General features: G+C 42.5%; 1 long non-coding RNA gene across 3 annotated transcripts; it reads right to left on the bottom strand.

The window, feature by feature from the left end:
* Positions 1-6,220: 6,220 nt before the first annotated feature.
* On the bottom strand, positions 6,221-17,010 carry LOC120818496 (uncharacterized). Of its 3 annotated transcripts, XR_013467315.1 has the most exons (4): positions 10,421-10,855; positions 8,255-8,342; positions 7,320-7,369; positions 6,221-7,153 (listed from the first exon to the last, which is right to left on the bottom strand). It is a non-coding gene; the product is annotated as an uncharacterized LOC120818496 (long non-coding RNA). The 3 variants fall into 3 exon arrangements; XR_013467316.1 differs by lacking the exons at positions 8,255-8,342; positions 10,421-10,855 and adding an exon at positions 16,692-17,010; XR_013467314.1 differs by lacking the exon at positions 8,255-8,342.
* Positions 17,011-17,847: the final 837 nt, after the last annotated feature.

Below are 17,847 nucleotides of genomic sequence, written 5' to 3'. Positions count from 1 at the left end.
TAAAACAGGAGCGACATCCAGCGGAGAACTGGGCAGAGGAATTCCACCATGTGTTAAACAGAAGGGGGGGTGAATGCCCAACGAACCACTTAAAGCACCGCTATGCTAAGCTAACTGCTAGGCTAAGCTAGCTGGAAGAGTTTCTAGTTCAACATGTTCCACCTGGTGGAATTCTGCGTTCAAGATAATCAAATGTGTGTAGTTTTGTGTTTAAAATAACAATTCAACAACAGTGTCTAAGAATAAATGAAAAGTGATTACTCATTACGTCATTTAGTTTTTAGAAGAAAAACAAACATTTATTAACAACAACATTGTACAACAACAACATTCATTAATCGCCATTAATCGAGATTAACGATTTTTTGCGATTAACTAGTTGTTGTTTTTTAATCTATTGACAGCCCTATATATATATATATATATATATATATATATATATATATATATATACATATATATATATATAAGGGCTATATATATATATAAATAAAATGTTAGTCTAAGGTAGGGTTGACTCCAAATGAGTTTTTTCTTAATGAAAATTACATTTCCTTTTACACTGACCCTGGCGGTGTTGTCATCAAACCCCAGTTGGCTAAGCACAGCCACTCCTGCGGGCACCCATATGTTGCCTGCTCGATGGATGCAGCAGCACGAGACGGGGTGAGGGGAGCATGTTTATTGCTTTTCATAATGTGCCACCAGTGTCTTCGTGGTAATGAGGACTTTACCCTGTGATGGTGCCAGTTTAAAATAGTACACTTCATCACCTTAATACTGGGCTCCAGCAACATTTGATGGCACAGGCTCCATTAAGACTCGCCACACGTTAGTAGGTCTTGTTATTTCAGCATTAGCTTGTCAACACCTCATCTTAATTTCACTGCTGAACCACACATGAACCATATAAATGGAGACCTCAAATGCTTAGGCTGCTTGTGTCGAGCGGAGATAGGAGGTGAGAGTGTGAGTGGGTGTAAGTACACAGGCGTATTTGTGTGTACGGCACTATGTATGGGTGTGAGTGTGCGTGCGTGCGTGTCAGCATGTGTTGTAAAAAGGCATTCTCCTCCTTGGAGAGATGTGAATCCAGAATAACAGACGCAGAGATGGAAATAGAGGGAGAGGGACATTGAGATTGAGTGAGAGTGAGTAAGAGAGAGAGAGAGAGAGAGAGAGAGAGAGAGAGAAAAAATAATCCCATGCTATGTTATCCCTGCAAAACCTGACAAACCACCCCCGAGACTGATCTGGCTTAGCATTCAGTATGGTTAGGGGCTTGTTTGTGCTTCCTATGATTGGAGCAGGCTGGCTAAGTTGGCCTCATAACAGTCCAGTCACATTGGAGCTCAAGTGGCGTCACGCCGCCTAAGGACGGCAGGTCTGTCTCTATCTGGCCACAGATATCAAAAAAGGCAGCAGTGCAGTCTTCTGGGAGGCTGGACAGTCCAAATTCTCTCCCCAGAAGGAGGGTTATTAATTGTCCCGATGTTGTGGGTGGTCTGCTTACACAACATGTTTCTTTTGTTGAACATTCTGAATTCCAGGCATGTATCCCAGAATGCAATTAGTCCTCTGCCATCAGATCAAGCGACACGTGTCTTCTCGCCTTGCGCCTGGTCCGGAATTACGGTGAGCGGAGGGAGAAAAGAAAGAAATTAGTATGGAAATTAGCTGTCTTCAAAGCCTTTGGCGTTAAAGGTGGTGCAAGGTGTTCCAGGAAGGGGGCAATTCCCTTTGCAGATATACAAGAGGGGAAAAAACGCAGGGATACAGGGGGGATTGATTTCCTTGGGAGACATATCCCTCTGTGCAACGTGGGATTAAGGAAATGGCACATGAAAGGCATATCATGCTGTTCAGTATACACTAATTGCGCATGCGGTATGGAGTGGCCTGGGATAAGCAGATTGTATTTTAAACATTGCACGCTGATTTTTGATCCATGGAGAATTGGGAGGTCCTTAACATTTTAAAATAAACACATAGTGGATCGTAATCTTCACTCCAGCCCCATGGAACCAAGCCCAGGCCTCAGAGATGAGTCTGTTTTGCCTTCTGATGCTTTTGCTCACTTACTCTGTTCCGTAGACATGGTGGCAAACTGACACATGTTGAAGCTCCTCTCCAGTAAACACGTTCATTCTAATAAAACTCAGAACAATCACAAATCCAACAAGACAGTGTTTCTTTTTAAACATTTGACAGACCATATGTTATTTAATTATTAAATAATGAAATTGTTTTCACATGCTTTTTAATTAAAGAAAATCGACGTTAAAACAGGTTGGTAATCCTGCATTTCAATTGAAGAAAATATGTTTTCTGGTGTAACAGAGTGACACTGATTTTTATACCATTATATAGAAAAAATGGTTGTTAGGTCAAAGCAAACCCCATGTTTACAGCTCACCTTATTATATTTTAAGGGTTCAACGAATTGTTGATTAGTCAAATGTTGTAATTTTCAGCCGCATGTTTAGTAAATTATTCTTTCATTCCATACAATCTTTTGTCTTTGTTGCCTCTCTTATGTAGTTTGTCGGTGCTGCTTATTTTGGCAAGAAGTAACATGGACCTGAAGCTATGGGAATTCCTTTCCCCCATGTGTCAGCTAATGTTTAGCGAGGCCTGGGGACGGCATTTCATAATCCACTGCCCGTACAGTGGAGCAAGGGCAAAAAAAAAAAGAATTCCCTTTGTGTCAACAGTTGTTTCATTCATGGGTAATTTCCCCATAGCCTGCCTCACGCTGCAGCCACAGATAAAGGGAAAGGAAGAGATAGCAAGAGAGATGTTCACAGTCAAGTGCTCTGCTTCCCTGAAAACTCTTTCATGATTTGGTTGTAAAGCCTTGCTATTTGTATTGCTCCAGAAATGCTCCTACTCATTCATGTGTTTAAACCGACCACGTATTTGAATTTATGAGAGCAATATAAGTCCAGAGATGCACATGTTGTCAGCAGTTCTTTACGGAGGGCGGGGGGGCATCTTTAGAAACAGTACTCAACTCCCTGCTTCCTGGGCACTGGCCATTCTATTGCATATCCCGTACATAGTTCATAGAATATCTATGAATATTGTATGGAGCCGCAGTGCTTTGTCTTTAATACTCTTTTATTTAGGTTGTATCACACCATTTCCTGCTAAGTGACAAACAGTTGTTTAATGGATTAAACAAGATTAAATCTGTTGATCTGTGAATGAAATAAAACAACAAATTTACTGAAAAGGTCTGTTGTTTTTGTTGACTAAAACCAAACTGCAACACATTCATCGCAAATTAAATGAAGCCAAAGCGCCAACATCTTATAGATCCTTGAATGGCCCCTTGAGACTGCCTCAAAAGACCCCCTTGTTAACATGCTGAACTTTAACACCTGTACGAGCATGTGTCTGTTTTCATCAAAATCGGTATTCGTTTGCGTGAACATTGCAACACTAACGGTCAAAAAATCGACAGGGCGCCTTTGAATTATCCACTTGCCAACTATAACATACAGGACATTTGTCCCTAGATTGCCCCCTTTATTGCGTGTAGCGGACCACAAAGAGGCCAGTAACAGCTTCATCCAGCCTCTGCTGCAGCCACACTGTTAAACTTCCCCATCAATATGCGTCCATTCTGCTGTCATTGCTGCCACCTGAGTCCGTCTCTGCTGTGTCCCTGACTGATTATGAAGGTGGGACAACTTCACACTTTTAGTGGGCGAGCCATCATGCCCCTTTGCAGACCTCAGGATGCTTGTGTACTTTTTCCTCTTCCCTGCTCTTGACTGATATCTGGGCTGCCCAGAACCGCCAAAGCAGGATCATCTTAAGGTGGATAGAGAAGGACTTTCACTATCATAACCCTGTGGATTAACTGGTGCGTTCTCTATGCTGATATGAAAGTGCACTGCATTGCAGGCAGAGTATATAAGTCAAAGGTGCATTGTTTGAGTGTGTCAGTGTTTCGTTCGATGGCAGCGATTTGCATTCATTAGTTTGTTTTTTAAACATATGTAAATACATGTAATAGAGTATGGAACGTTGCCAAATAATGGAAATTAGCAACAATAAAGGACAAGTAGGAAAACGAAACGCCAAAGCAATAGGAGGGAGGCAGGATAACATTAACAAACCATTTAAAAACTTCCTCTACCACTAGTAGCCACCACTCACAGCTACAACATATTGACTTTTGTAGCCCTAGTGTGCATCATGTTACATTGACTCTAAAACGGAGTATTCGAGATTGGAAAATGGTCACATTCACCCACCAGGTTGCTGTTATTAAAACTGTGTCAAGCAATTGAACATTGGCAGTCCAATGTCAATAGAATCCAATATCAACATAATTAAAAATGATTCAGTTTCATCAAAAAGGAGCTATATGGCCGACACAGCTTGTTAGCATCTGGTTTTAAGTTGATAATTAACAACTAGAAATATGTGATTCAAGTATTGTTGATAAGTCGAGGCGTCCCCATTTGCTGTGACTAAGGGGCTGACTAAGAGAGTAACCAAAGAGCTATTTGAAAATGGTCCTACATGGTAACAGCAGCATGTTCTCAGTTGCAAAGCACGTCATTAATGTAGCTACTGACATCTGAATGTGATATGTTGACATTCCTGCAGGAGCTCTTAATAGGACTGCACGGTATGGCGAAAACCACGGTTTTCACGGTATTAAGAAAAATTCCTGGTCCTGGTATATCATGGTATTGCTTTTTTAAGTAAACACATTAATTCATTGACCCCGAAAAAGATGGAACTGGTGTTCGGGTAGCCGCTGGCCAACTTGCTCGTAACTGGCCGGCTAGTTAGCTTACAATAACTTTGCAATAAATCGTTATCTGATCCAAGGTAACTTACGACGGATTTTCCAAAACCCCCCAAAAAGTTGGTTTGGTGTATCTCTGGTCTCTCGTTGTTCCTCCTGTATTGCTTATTTCCGTGTGGCATTAGAGTTACTTCTTGTTGTGAGCTGTACCCAGCCTGCCAATCTGTACCCAGCAGTTCGGCGGGGTCATTTTTTTATAAATGTACAATTATTGGTGTTACAAACTGTTTATGTGTCATAAGCTGTTGTGTTGTGGTGTTTTACCCCATTAAAGAGTGTTTGTTGTGGGTTATTCATTTTTGTCATAAAGTTACAACCATGACTCCATCTCAACACACATAAGACAAGTAGCTCCAACCGCTGGGTGCTCCGTGATGACGTGTAGAAATAAGATTACCTTCAGTTGTTGTGGCGTAACACCGGTATAAACTGTATGTGAGAAATTCATACCATATGGAAATCTTATACCATTTGTACCGGTACACTGGGCAGCCCTAGATCTTAATAAAATTATTGGCCCCTGCCAGGCAGAAGGTTGTGTTTAATAGACTACTTTATAAAAAGCTACAGAACAATTGGTAAAGTGACTCAGCACAGTCTCCCATTTTCAGCTTTGAATTAACAGCTCTCTGTAAAGGTGACCTGATTAGGCATTGTTCCATCTGGACCACATTTGTTTCAAGTGCACCTAAGAACCTTCAGACTGAATAGCGAGCTGAGAATGAACAGCAGAGACACCTCCATGAGAAAACATTGATTCCACTTCTATGGTCACATATGTTTGATTACATTTTTTGAGAAAATGATAGATTCTAGAGAGTGAGATCTATTTCAGCTGGGGGGCAGTGTGTAAATTCTACTCAGGTTTGAGGTGGAGGGACCTTTTGTTTGCAGTATTCACACTAGGTGTGGCTTATTACATCAATATATGTGTCTGCAGTAGACATCATGCCTGCACATGGTGGCTCCTCGGGGGCACTAATGTTTCTCTCACAACAACTATGCCACATTCACATGCACTCACCAAAAGTAATTCACGCCAAACGGTCAAATCACTGGCGATCTGAGGTGATTTCTGAGGTTACATTGTAAACAAGAGACAGTAGGAGTGTTAAAAATAACTGCATATCAGAGGAGGATGTTTACATAATCTCTTTTAGAGACTAATCTCAATGACCACAGCGACATTAAAACCTCAATTCTGCATTTTCCGAACGGAAGGCGCAGTGGCTGCCCAACTGGAAATTCACATCCCTTCGGTGTTAGATAAGGTTGTAATAAGATAAAGTCAAAGTCTAAACTAATCTGATATTTTACCTCAGTGAGAGAACGGAAAGATATGAAAACGTATTAGGAGTGGGCACTAAGAGGATTAGACAATGGAAACGGATGTGTGCCGGAGTTTTTAATCCAGTCATGCTTAACACTTTCAAGCCGCCCAATCTGCCACGCACAAACAATGATTATTTAGTCTCGCTTTCGCTGGAGTCGTTGCAGTTGTTGCAGACCGGTGACTGTGCACACACACACACACCTCCCACCCCGTTTCATCCAATGTGGTTGTGTGGTACCAAAAAAAGGTGAGCAGCGGACTGACAGGAGTTCAGGTTTGATTAAGATTCTCCGTCCTGTGACGATACCGACCAGTTCTGTCTCTTTGCCCAATTACTCTGAATTGAAGGTTGACATTTGTTGGTTGGTAACGCGGCCGCTTGAGAGACTTTGTGTAGCAGGCATTTACATGTGTGTTTGTTCAGGTTGCCACACATTTGGGCAACCAGCAGCAAAGCGGTGTGTGTTCTATGTTTTACATACGTGTGCATGCAATTATACATGTCCCTGTATGTGTGTGTACACCACGCGCTTAGAGGCTTAGTATAACCTAATCTCCCACAGCCACACTTTGAGGACGTGAGATTAAGTACAACCAGACTTTAGAGGGCAATTAATCTCCCTTCCACATCCAGGCGGCGGCTGTAATTTCGGGGTGGCCACGAGTGGGCTGAGCGAAAGGTGGGGGGCACACATATTTGACCTTTTCGACACGTGTTACCGCTCGTATTAGTTCCAGAGGGGAAATACCGTCGAGGAGGCTTCCAGGAGGGGATCGTTGCGGTCAAAATGAAGCCATCACTCTGCGAGAGACAGCTGGGATATGAGCAGTTAAGAACGAGAGAGCAGTCTTGTCCCGTCATCCAGGTCTCCTGAAGGGTGTCGCCCAGCAGCCCACCAATCGTCGCTGTCCATCGGGACACACGTCGCTCAGATGAAGCGTGTGGATGCAACCTCGGGGGAAGGGCACGGCCGTTATGAAACTGTAGTCGGCTGTGGGTGGGTGAGACGGGGAGAAATAACAGGTGTCAATCTTCATTACATGTGATCCGCCGCCTCTCCAAATTATTCCTCAATTAAGAGTAAAAATTAAGGCAGGGATGTTCTCCAAATTTGACATCCTAATTAATTCATTCCTTCACGTGAAGAATTGACTTACTTCGTATCACCATGGAGCCCTCTTGTGTGTTTTGCATCACGTAAAGCTCACTGTAAAATGAAAGTTTTCATGGCTTTAAAACGTTATTCAAATCGAAGTTATTGATTTAATCATAATTTGCTGTTTCGGTCTAATATTTGCATAATAATGTCAAGATATTTTCACAAATATGTGACAGACAACCCGCTGGTTTTGAATACGCCACAGAAATGGTTCTAAGGATTGAAACGAAAGCAGTGATGGCAGAACTCACTGAAGACATAATTGGCTTTGCTGTGAAATGAACTCGAGTTTTATTATCAAATCAGTTGTGGTGGATTAAAGCAGTGTCTTTCATCCTGTCCTCTCATCTGTTATTTAGTTACCCGATGGCACCCTTCGTCAATGCTACCCCCATATGGTAACAGGCAATTTCATTCCTACAATCCATTACAGGTTTACAGTCAAATATAAAAAAGACAAGATTTCATGCCTGTCTCTTGCTGTCCTTCCCTCCCTCTTACTGTCACGCACACATTCAAAGGGAGAGACAAAAATCACTACAAATCTACATGTTTTTTTACAGGCTGCACAACAGATAACTGCATAAAATCTACTTTTCAGTGGGTGCTTGTGATCAGCATAGTGATAGTTTTGCAACATTACAGATGGCTTGATAAAAAAAAGAAAAAGAAAACTCTCATAATCAAGTCTTGGACATGACAAGTATATGGGAACATTGCACATCACCACAGAACTTGGCTCCCTCCACGTAGTAGTTTACCAGCCAGAGCGTCTTAAGTGTGTTGAATGTATGTCATTCCAGCTTGAAGCCGAGGCCCTTTCTTGTTGCAATTTTTAAACTTGGCAGAGTGGTAGACGCGTGTGGGGTGCAAAATCTGGGTTGCTGAGAAAGCTCCAGTGCGAGATGGAGTGGTGCTCAGAATCCTTTCCACCTTTTTGCCTTCCGGCTCCACTGCCTCATCCTCAATATCGGTCGGACTCTCTTCTTTTGATGATCACAACGAAATCTTTATTGGCTCCCTGAAAGAACAATCATGTTGCATCCATTTAATTCATTCATTTTCTATGTGTATGCATTTCTGTGCTTCTCTTAGTCATGAATGCAAATTTTAGGTTTTCATTCTTCTTCATCTGAAATTTGAAGGTAAAATGGTCCACATAACCTTGCAGAACTGTCTGTCTTGTTCGGCAAATACTTCTCTGTCTTTCTGTGTCCCTGACTCAACTGCTTAGCAAATTGTCAGACAACCTACAAAGAGAGTTATGGGCCCTGGGGGGTCTTGGGGAAATTGCACCGATGGCAGTTTTATCTGGGGGAGCTGCAGGGCCTAGACGATGCTCCTCTTAAGTATGATGACAGACTAGAAGGGATGTACCCCGACCCCGTCTATAAACTTCACAAAACCGTCACAGCTGAAAACTAAAACTTCCGGCATCCTGTTGAAGTTGTCGCTGAGGGGCAAAAGTCAACTAGCATGCATTTCTTCTATTAGCCAACTTGAAGTACATTATTTCTGGATGTGTTCCATCAGCAAAGTAATTCAAATGTTGCCAGTGTATAGTTCAATGGCATCATACAAATTGTTTTGTTATTTTACACCATTTATTTCAACGGTGACAAGTAACTTACGACTCAACGGCCTTGATAAATGCGGCGTGTGGAAATCATCCATCACAAGTATGGCCTCCTGCTTGAAAAAAACCCCAAATCCGTTGACTTACACTGTGACCGACTACAGCCAGCAGCTCTGCTAGCATTCGCCTCTGGTGTGTTTACATGTAGTCTGCTGCAAGGGATCATAATAGAGGAAGATAGACCTCTAAATGCATACACAACAAATTCTGGGGAGCGCATCCGCTTTGAAGTGGTTATTAATACACAGACAGAAGATGCCTGCAGGGATCAAGACGAGGCGCCAGACAGACACAGTAGCATGTTGCCGCCGCATCCAAGGAAGATAGTTTCCCTTCCTTTCCCACGTTAACATGTTGGTTTGATGTTTTCTCTTCCTCTTTGTGATTTGAAGTACACACTGCGTTAGCTAGCAGGAGAGAGAGAGAGAGAGACTACAGATGGGGCCGGGATTCCACTAAGCTGTCTGTGCATAGGGCCTGTTTATCAGGGCCTTTCTTAAATGTCATATTGCCCGTCACATTTGCAGTGAAACTCTGCCTCCAGCTCATCCTAAACACAACATTTCTCACTTACTTTACAGAGTTTCTCATTAAGCACAGTAATGAACGGGGGGGGTATCAGCAGCAGGCACTGTGTTTTATCAATACCGGAGTCGGGGACGTGAACCGAGCCACACACCCTTCATATCTGACACTCTGGCGGAGAGCCGCGTCGAAGTGAACATTTGACTTTTCCCTCCTCTTTCCACCCTGCGAGAGAGATAAGCAGTGGAACGGGGGGCCGACTGTGGTTGTGCCACTAGTGGAGCCTCTCTAGCCGCCTGACCCGTCCATGGTGATGAATAATGAATGAGCAGGACAGAAGCAGTTACCATTTGGAGACAGTTTCCTGATGAATGATTACTGGCTCCATTGGGTCTGTATTTGCATAGGAGATGAAAATGTCGGGAGGAAGACACACGGCTGTTACAGCAGCGGCAGCCGTAATACTTTTGACTGCTGAGCAGGCAACTCTTCTAATGTTATAATCAACTAGCATGGCTGCTCGTAAGAGACCGCACATAAAGCTGAATCCCTCAAGATGGGTGAGGGGCGCACGAGATGACGTATCAACTCAACAAAGGTGTATTTATCTGTTTTCTGTAATCTGCTATCACATGAGTTTGTATGCTCTAGTAGAAATTTGATTCATGTTTGCGACGTTCTGTACAGCTGTTCCTTTAATAACCACATTCATTACTAGGTGACAATTATTAAGAGAGCAGAAGAAAAGAAACTCTGCAACTGAGGTGAGAAGATTTCTCACACACACACACACACACACACACACACACACACACACACACACACACACACACACACCAGAATAATGAGGTTAAAGATAATGATCACTTTTTCAGAAAAGGAAATACAACCAGTCGATTCATCCCATTGCAAGCTGGATGAAGCCGACCGCCACTTACTTCGCCGGAGCGCCCGTGCCGCTGTGCGCCAGTATCTGCTCGTGCTGAAGTGACAGAGATAAGGATTTCATGGTCATGGCATCTCCTCACAAGGTGGTTGCGAGGCCTCTGTCTGCCCTGCAGGGCGAGATGAAGTGTCGCAGCTCTGTTTACACCTCAGAGCAGCCACCTATGGCAAGCGCTTCTCGCTTCGCCACGCAGAATCTCGTTGGGTTTGATCAGCTCTTTTAGAGTCGGCCTAATCCAGTCGGGGTTGACAATGAAGGCTAATCTCTGTTCTTCTTAGCGGTAAGGAATTAGCCTACAGCTTGTCCAATTCAAACGAGCCCCAAGATTCGCCCCAGAATCCAGGATCATTTCTACGAAGGATTTTTGGATTCATCAAACATCTTCAAGTAAAAGCACTGATCTGCATTTAGCGCTACCATAAGCTGGCCTGGCTGAATACAAAAAGGCCCTGCTCAGTTCTGAAGGCCCCCTTTTAAAAGTGCCTAAGATATGCATAAGGGGAAGTATAAGAGCGAAAAGCCATCTTCTTTTCTCTGTCGCTGAAAAGCGATGAGGAGACGAGTGTACTTTATTGCTCTCAGGGATGGTTGGAGCTAAGAAGTGCAAGAGAAAAAGCGGGTAAGAGAGAGAGAGAGAGAGACACAACGTTACCACAAGGTTACTTGAAAAATTCTCTATTGAGGGCACTTAATGAAGCATTTGTAATAGAGGCTTTCTTTCACTACACACTTGCAGGGCAAGGAGATGCTCTACATGGAGGTGTATAGTGAGAAGCACAACATGTACTGTACATGAAAATTTTATTTTCATGCTTCTCCAACACTTTCCCCAAATGCAAACATTTAACGCAAACATTCTGCAGCAAAAAAGCAACGCAACCTTTGTTTTTTCAGAACCAGGAAATGTTTCACCTTTTAGCGACTGCGGGTGGTTTGTGTGGAGCTGCATTCCTTCGTAGCTTTGTGATCTGCAACATTTTAAGCCTGCACACTTTCCAGTGGTTCAATCCAATGCGAGGGGATTTTCTTTAAACACTTCTTGTAACATTGTTCCGTTTCACCGGAGATTAATCACAATGCAGAAGCTGAAGTGGTTCTCACAGTTGGTTTGCTACGAGCAAAAACTGCCATTATGAAGCCGCACTGCATACCGCTTCGATACTGCTAATTATTTGGGGTATTATATATACTGTTAATAAGAGTAATTCAGCAAACAGTAACAGTAAACACTAAATGTTTCGATGTGCAGTAAAACCTATATTCCTCTAGGGCTCTGTTGAGACATAATTAAATGATTAATTCATAAATCCAACTGTTAACTTTCTGTAAAAGAATAATATTTGTTCAATGCTCTTCAAAACCAAAATGCAAAGATATTGCTGGCTCAGGGAAATGTTTTACATTTATTTTATTTAACACACTACTAAAACTGTGCATGTTTTATTACCAATTTACAGCATTGATTTATAAGATACGTTTTCAAAGAGGTGGCATGTAACTTAATTGAAAAGTACTCATGCTTAAACTGATTCATGGGTGGAATTTTTATTCCAATAGTCAGCACTACCTCAGCTACTGCAACTAAAATGTTTGCTAAGGGGGTTAAGGGTGTAAATTGTGCACCAATATCACAAATAGAGCTTGGACCAACAAATTCTGGAGAATTATGCTCTGTGTACAGTGGTGCTGAATAGGGTCCAATTTAATCTCCTATTTCCCACAGAAGGTTTGATGAGTCATCTCTTTAATTGGCAGCTTTACTTCCATTTCCATGGATACATGCACCCAAGGTTACGTCAGTTCACCTTCAGGGCGAATCAGTGTGAACATTTCTCCTCCACAATCAGCATGTTACAGCAATTATATTCCATCTATACACACAGCAACTCCTTTTCTGAATAGTGAGCCACGAGGATTAAAAGAGTAAACCCGCTCTCTCAATATATCTGGTTCGACAACCTCTGAACGGACCCTTCTAGATAACAGCAGGTGAAAGCCCCTTTTCTTCCTCCCATAAGATTTAAGCACTTATTTTGAAAACAAGATTAAAAGTGGAAATTACAGAACATCTGGTGACACCAAATCCAGCCAAGGGTGGCGGAGTGAATGGCCCCTTCCCCCCTTGTTACCCCAATCCCCTACTCCCAGTGCCCTGCTAGGACCACACCCATCTTTGACCTTTGCTGTCATTTCAATTTCAACTACACACCTGTAAAGTTTCATGACTGCATCGATCATCCAGAAGTATCGTCTCCGTGGTACTTTCTGCTGCAGTGTGCGTCTCCATGACCACCTTTTGGCATGATGAAAAACACACACACACACACATGCACAATAACACCCCCCCCAACACCCACACATGGAAAGTGCTGCAGTAGAATGTGGCTGTATAATCAAAACCAAGAGTTATTAATATGGGCAACATTGAAATTGGGTGTAGAGCCACAACATAATCACAATCAAGAGCAAACAGAGCTCATTGTGAACACAGCGCTAAAATAAGAATAGAATAAAAGACTTAATGTCATTGGCTTTTGAGCAGTGTTCACTCTCAACTGCTTTATTTTGATATCCAGCTCGGGGGCATGCCACCTGCAGCATTATCCTCCCATTCCTCTCTCATCTGTGAAAGAGAGAAGCACTTTTCACAACGGCCCACCGTCCATTTGAATTATCTTGTGAGAGCTTTATGTACCTTTATAAATTAGCTTAAATCTGTGATTATGTGCATCACAGCAAAGTCCCGCAATACATTTTTGCTGCTATTCGACCTAGCAGCAATCTTTTCCTAACCGTGCTTACTGCTTTAAAACCGCTCGACTTCAAGTTAAAACTTTTTCACACAAAAGAAAAAAAGCATACGACACAGGCCGGTACTGGAGCAGACATTTGAGGCATTGAGCGGGAGTCGGCTCCACAGGTTGAGCACAGGGGTTAGATATCGGAAGCGCTGGGCTCTTCTGGCTTAAAGCAGTACGTCTGCACAAGCATGCGAAATTGGCTTCGAGTTCAAAGAGAATCAGTGAAGGCAGGGAGTTGAGTTGAAACCTCTCTCTCTCTCACACACACACACACTCTCTCCCTCTCTCTCTCTCTCTCAAGCCCTTTCTAATGATGACTTTATCTGCCTCCCACTGGAAGGCAGAGGAGCGGCGACCTCGGGGCCCACAGCACCAAGGTATCAGCATTGCAACTGATGCTTCCTCCATCTCTACTTTTTCATATCAGCATTCATTCAGACCGCTGTAGCCTTGAGTATGCACAAGAGGAATAATTTAAAGATGTCCAGATTCCCCCCCCCCAAAAAATCTTTCTTGTACTCAACCCTGATTATCATCAAAAAAGTTTTCCTTCAAACCAGTCAAATGGATTTGAATGTCAGACAGTTGGGGAATTGCTGATGGACTGAATCTCAGCAAAGCAATGAGCAAAAATCTGTTGAAATCTGTGTTTTGGTAACAGGAGTAAGCCAATCGAGTGCGTATTTTTCTGATGAGAAGGCAGTAAAATGATGCCACTCTCGTGCAAGATGGCGTTTGATCCTGATTCCACTTGCAGCAGGCGCTCCCACCGACCGGTACAAGACCCTCACTGTCAATCACCTGGTAAAATGTATTTTTGAAATTGTATGGTAGTAAATAAACTCAGTTAATTCTCCTGTTTTTACTCCTCAGTGTTTCAATAACATTTTCAAACTAAGACACGTGAATTATATTTACTGTTTGCTTAGCCAAAGACTGATTGAGGCTTTTCCCAACGTTATTTGCAAAATACTTGTTCATTTTAATAAATGTAATTGACAACCAATCAAAATAACTGCCAGGGTTCCACCTTCACCGGTACTCACTCCTCCCACTCATTCACATTCTCCATCACCCACTCCTCTCAGCCGTTCACTATCGCCTCAGTACTGATCACACCTTTATAAACTGCACTGGCACACTCACTCCTTGTCTAGTCTTGTTAGACACGACACTTTTCGATCTCGATCTCTTTTGATAGTCTTAGACTTTGGGTTAAACTCCTTCGCTCTCTGTTGGGTTATTGACAAATAAACTTGATTCTACTACCTCCCGTCGGTCTTCTGGTCATTCCATGACAATAACATGATGAAAACTCTAATAGTCAACAAGTGAATTTCATAGAAAACGCCTCATTCCCCTCAGCCTTTCTATTTAGTCTACAGTAGGATTTAACATGGACCACCAGGCAAAAACGGCTGTAAGAAACAAGTGCTTTCACTATGACATGCTGAATAGCAGAATGCAGTATATTTCAGAAGAAAATCTGAAATATACTGCATTCATTCTTGACACTAACAACAATATCAGCAGATTCTTGGTTGTGATATCTCAGTGTTTACAAGAAAACAAAACTACTTTTTTTATTTTATTTTTTTTAACAGTGGCCACAGCTCTATTTGGTTCAGCAAACAACTGTGCTTTCAAAGGTTGCACTCATCTAAGGGCTCCCAGTTGGCCAGTGACCTGGCGGCCGGGTGAACTGTGTACTCATTTTACTCCTTGCTCCTGGCCTGCTCACTCGATCAACAGAAAAACAGCCAACAACAAAAAGAGAAAGCTGCCTTTCCGGGGGAAATCTGAAGAGCGAGCACTCCGGGATTCAGTGGCGAAATTTATTTGAAAGACTACCAAAATGAATTAAAAATCTGGACCTGATCACTCTTTTCATGTGATAAATATCTATTCACTATACCTCTTTGCAACAACAAAAAAATAAAATGTTCCCACACAGCCCACATTGTCAGCTCAAATGTTCAAAGCCCCTTTTGCCGTAAGTTGGTGGCTAGCGAACTCTTCACATCTCATATTGTGCAGAGAATAAGGCATCATATGAAAATGTTAAGCAAACAAGCGGTTTGTCACCTCATATGCAGAATTCTGTTTCATACCAGTGCATGAAAATGACTATAATAAATTATATACTATAACTAAATGGCTATAATAACGTTTTCATAACAGGACCACATATTTCGTAGATTCTCTCCAATTAGAATCAGAATCGCAGGGTTGTTAGAGATTTTCCTGCACGGCTTGATTATCTGACCTCCTCACAGTTCAGTATATTTTATCGAGCAGGGAATAGATTTTTACCCGGCATCTTGCCAGGAAACACCTCACTGAGCAATCTTTTCCCCTCCTCTGTTGAGGTGAGCTGTGACCTAACTAAGCAAACTGACTTGAGGTGAGGCTTGAGGTAAGGGAACAACAATAATATCCTCAGGTGAGAATACTAAACCCTGCTGCACACACTGATTTAACTCAGGGTATTTTGACATTTAGGCTGTGCTACACTGAGAACAGATATTGTCCCTGTGGTATGTTCTTGTTTTTGCAACATACTGAAACAGGACTTTTTTAAATTACTAATGGTCTACTCAACTATTTACAAATGTTGATCAAGGTTGTGTTCTTGCACCTCTTTTCTGTAACATAGTTTAGCTTCAGTCAATCCTTATAATATACATTTTTTCATGTTACGCTTTCAGGCATCACTTTGTGCATGTAAGAGTACAGCTTTTGTTTTAAATGGCTGAATGGCTTCCACTGTAACACCACTATATAACAGCAATTGGACTGAGTACTCTTGTTCCAACATCTCTATTTGAGCGATAGGTCTCTCATCTATAGGGGATTGTGTGTTGCCTAAATAGTGACCTTTTCCTTTATTTTCCAATCAGATTCCTGCAATGTTGCATAAGAGCATGAAAAGACTCTTTTGGGCCTTTCCTTTAATCAATAAAGCAAAAAACCAAGGTAGAAAAACACTGTATTTTGTTCCATAATAATTTGTTGCCTCTTGTGAGTTCTTAAGCACCAGCAGTTTGTTCTCAGACACAATGATTATTCCATTATTAAATTTCTCAGCTAATCACTGGAGGAGAAGTTATAGCTTACTCTTATAAAATAACAATTCAGCCCAGTAAAGTCTTCTTGATGTGAGTCTTAGTTATACATCACCATCCCAGTAAGAACATTGATGCTTTGTGCAACGCATGTGTCTTTCATAACAGTGAATCTTTCTGAAGCAGCCAAATCCCCGGTGGCAAAACAAAGACGGGCAGTGCGGTACTGTCTATGCAACTATTTGATGGAGAAGGCCATCCACAAACATATCTCACTTGTACCAGGGCCTGGGGAGGCCAACTATATTCCAGGCTCAACTACAAGGTACTTCCAGCAGTGTACCAAGCGGAGAGCGTGTGCTTTCTGAACATTACGTCCGTGTTTTTGATTTCTTACCGCACCGCGCAGGCTCCTCACTTCACCTCCCTGCCCTCTTCCACGTCCACAAAAGAAACCACTCTTCCCGAGCTCTTCTCCAAGCTAGCAGGGGTCACATGCCGCATTCATTACACTCGCTTCTCAGAAAAGATCGAGCGTTTACCGTGCGAAGGTAACTCTCACAGTTACCAGACAAACAGTTGCGCGGCACATTTATTGGACCAGAGAGGGTGGGCGGGTGTCGCGGCTGGTTTGGAGTTTGAGATGGCTGCCATCCATGTCTTTTTTTTTTCTTCCTTTTTTTTCCCCCTGTTCCGTTGGTGAAAATGAGGCCCGGTGCTGGAGTGAGGCGAGTGGATGTGCTGCTTTGAAGCAGAGCAGCGTAGCTGTCAGAGCCAGTCATGGATGGGATGTTCCTATCCACAGCCTATTAGAGAGCTGTATATCAATGCAGCTGCCAATCAGGCTGAATCCCAGTTTGCCCATTCTAATGTGGGCTACATATGGTGCAAGTTCTGTTCATTATGTATCGTGAAGGATCCCCCGTCCGACCACTAACGCGATTTTCGTGGAGCAGCAGAAGATTGCAATGTTCCTTTCTGTGCAGGCGGTAAGCAGGTGCATGTTTGGGTCAGTCGGGGAACAGAGCGAGGTCACATCACTACATAGAAAACCAGGTCTCAGGTACTGAGAAGTATTTACCTCGCTAAGAGTAGTTTGGGTTTATATTTCTTAAGATAACACATCATACTCAAATCATTGCTAAGCAACTGTTGCTACACATTGGAGGTTAAGATTTGGATTTCTTCATCTGCTTCATAAACTCAGCCTTGCAGAAAATGTGTCCCAGTGGCAGAATATAGTACTGCAGCGAAACAACACAGTGCAGTCAATAACAACCACCGTTATGAAAGATTTATCAATAAAACTGTGGACCTGATACCTACAGTGGTTTCATTTGAACTATAATTGTTGCCATTCAGTTTTAGCAACAAAAAACAGAGAAATGATCCTTATTCTCTTGTTCAGAGGTGACTAATAGGCAGACTGCAGCCCAGACCAAGACAGTCGTATCCAGACATCGACCTATAAATAATTTGATGGCGTGCTTTGATTTTAACCAGCACAGATTTTCTCGTCTCAACGGCACATCAATCAGCGGTCCGGGAAGCAC

This window comes from Gasterosteus aculeatus, chromosome 4 (genome assembly GCF_964276395.1).
Source record: "Gasterosteus aculeatus chromosome 4, fGasAcu3.hap1.1, whole genome shotgun sequence".
Lineage (NCBI taxonomy): Eukaryota > Metazoa > Chordata > Actinopteri > Perciformes > Gasterosteidae > Gasterosteus > Gasterosteus aculeatus.
Note: the sequence above shows the minus strand (reverse complement) of the source record. Positions and strands in the feature narration are given on the sequence as shown.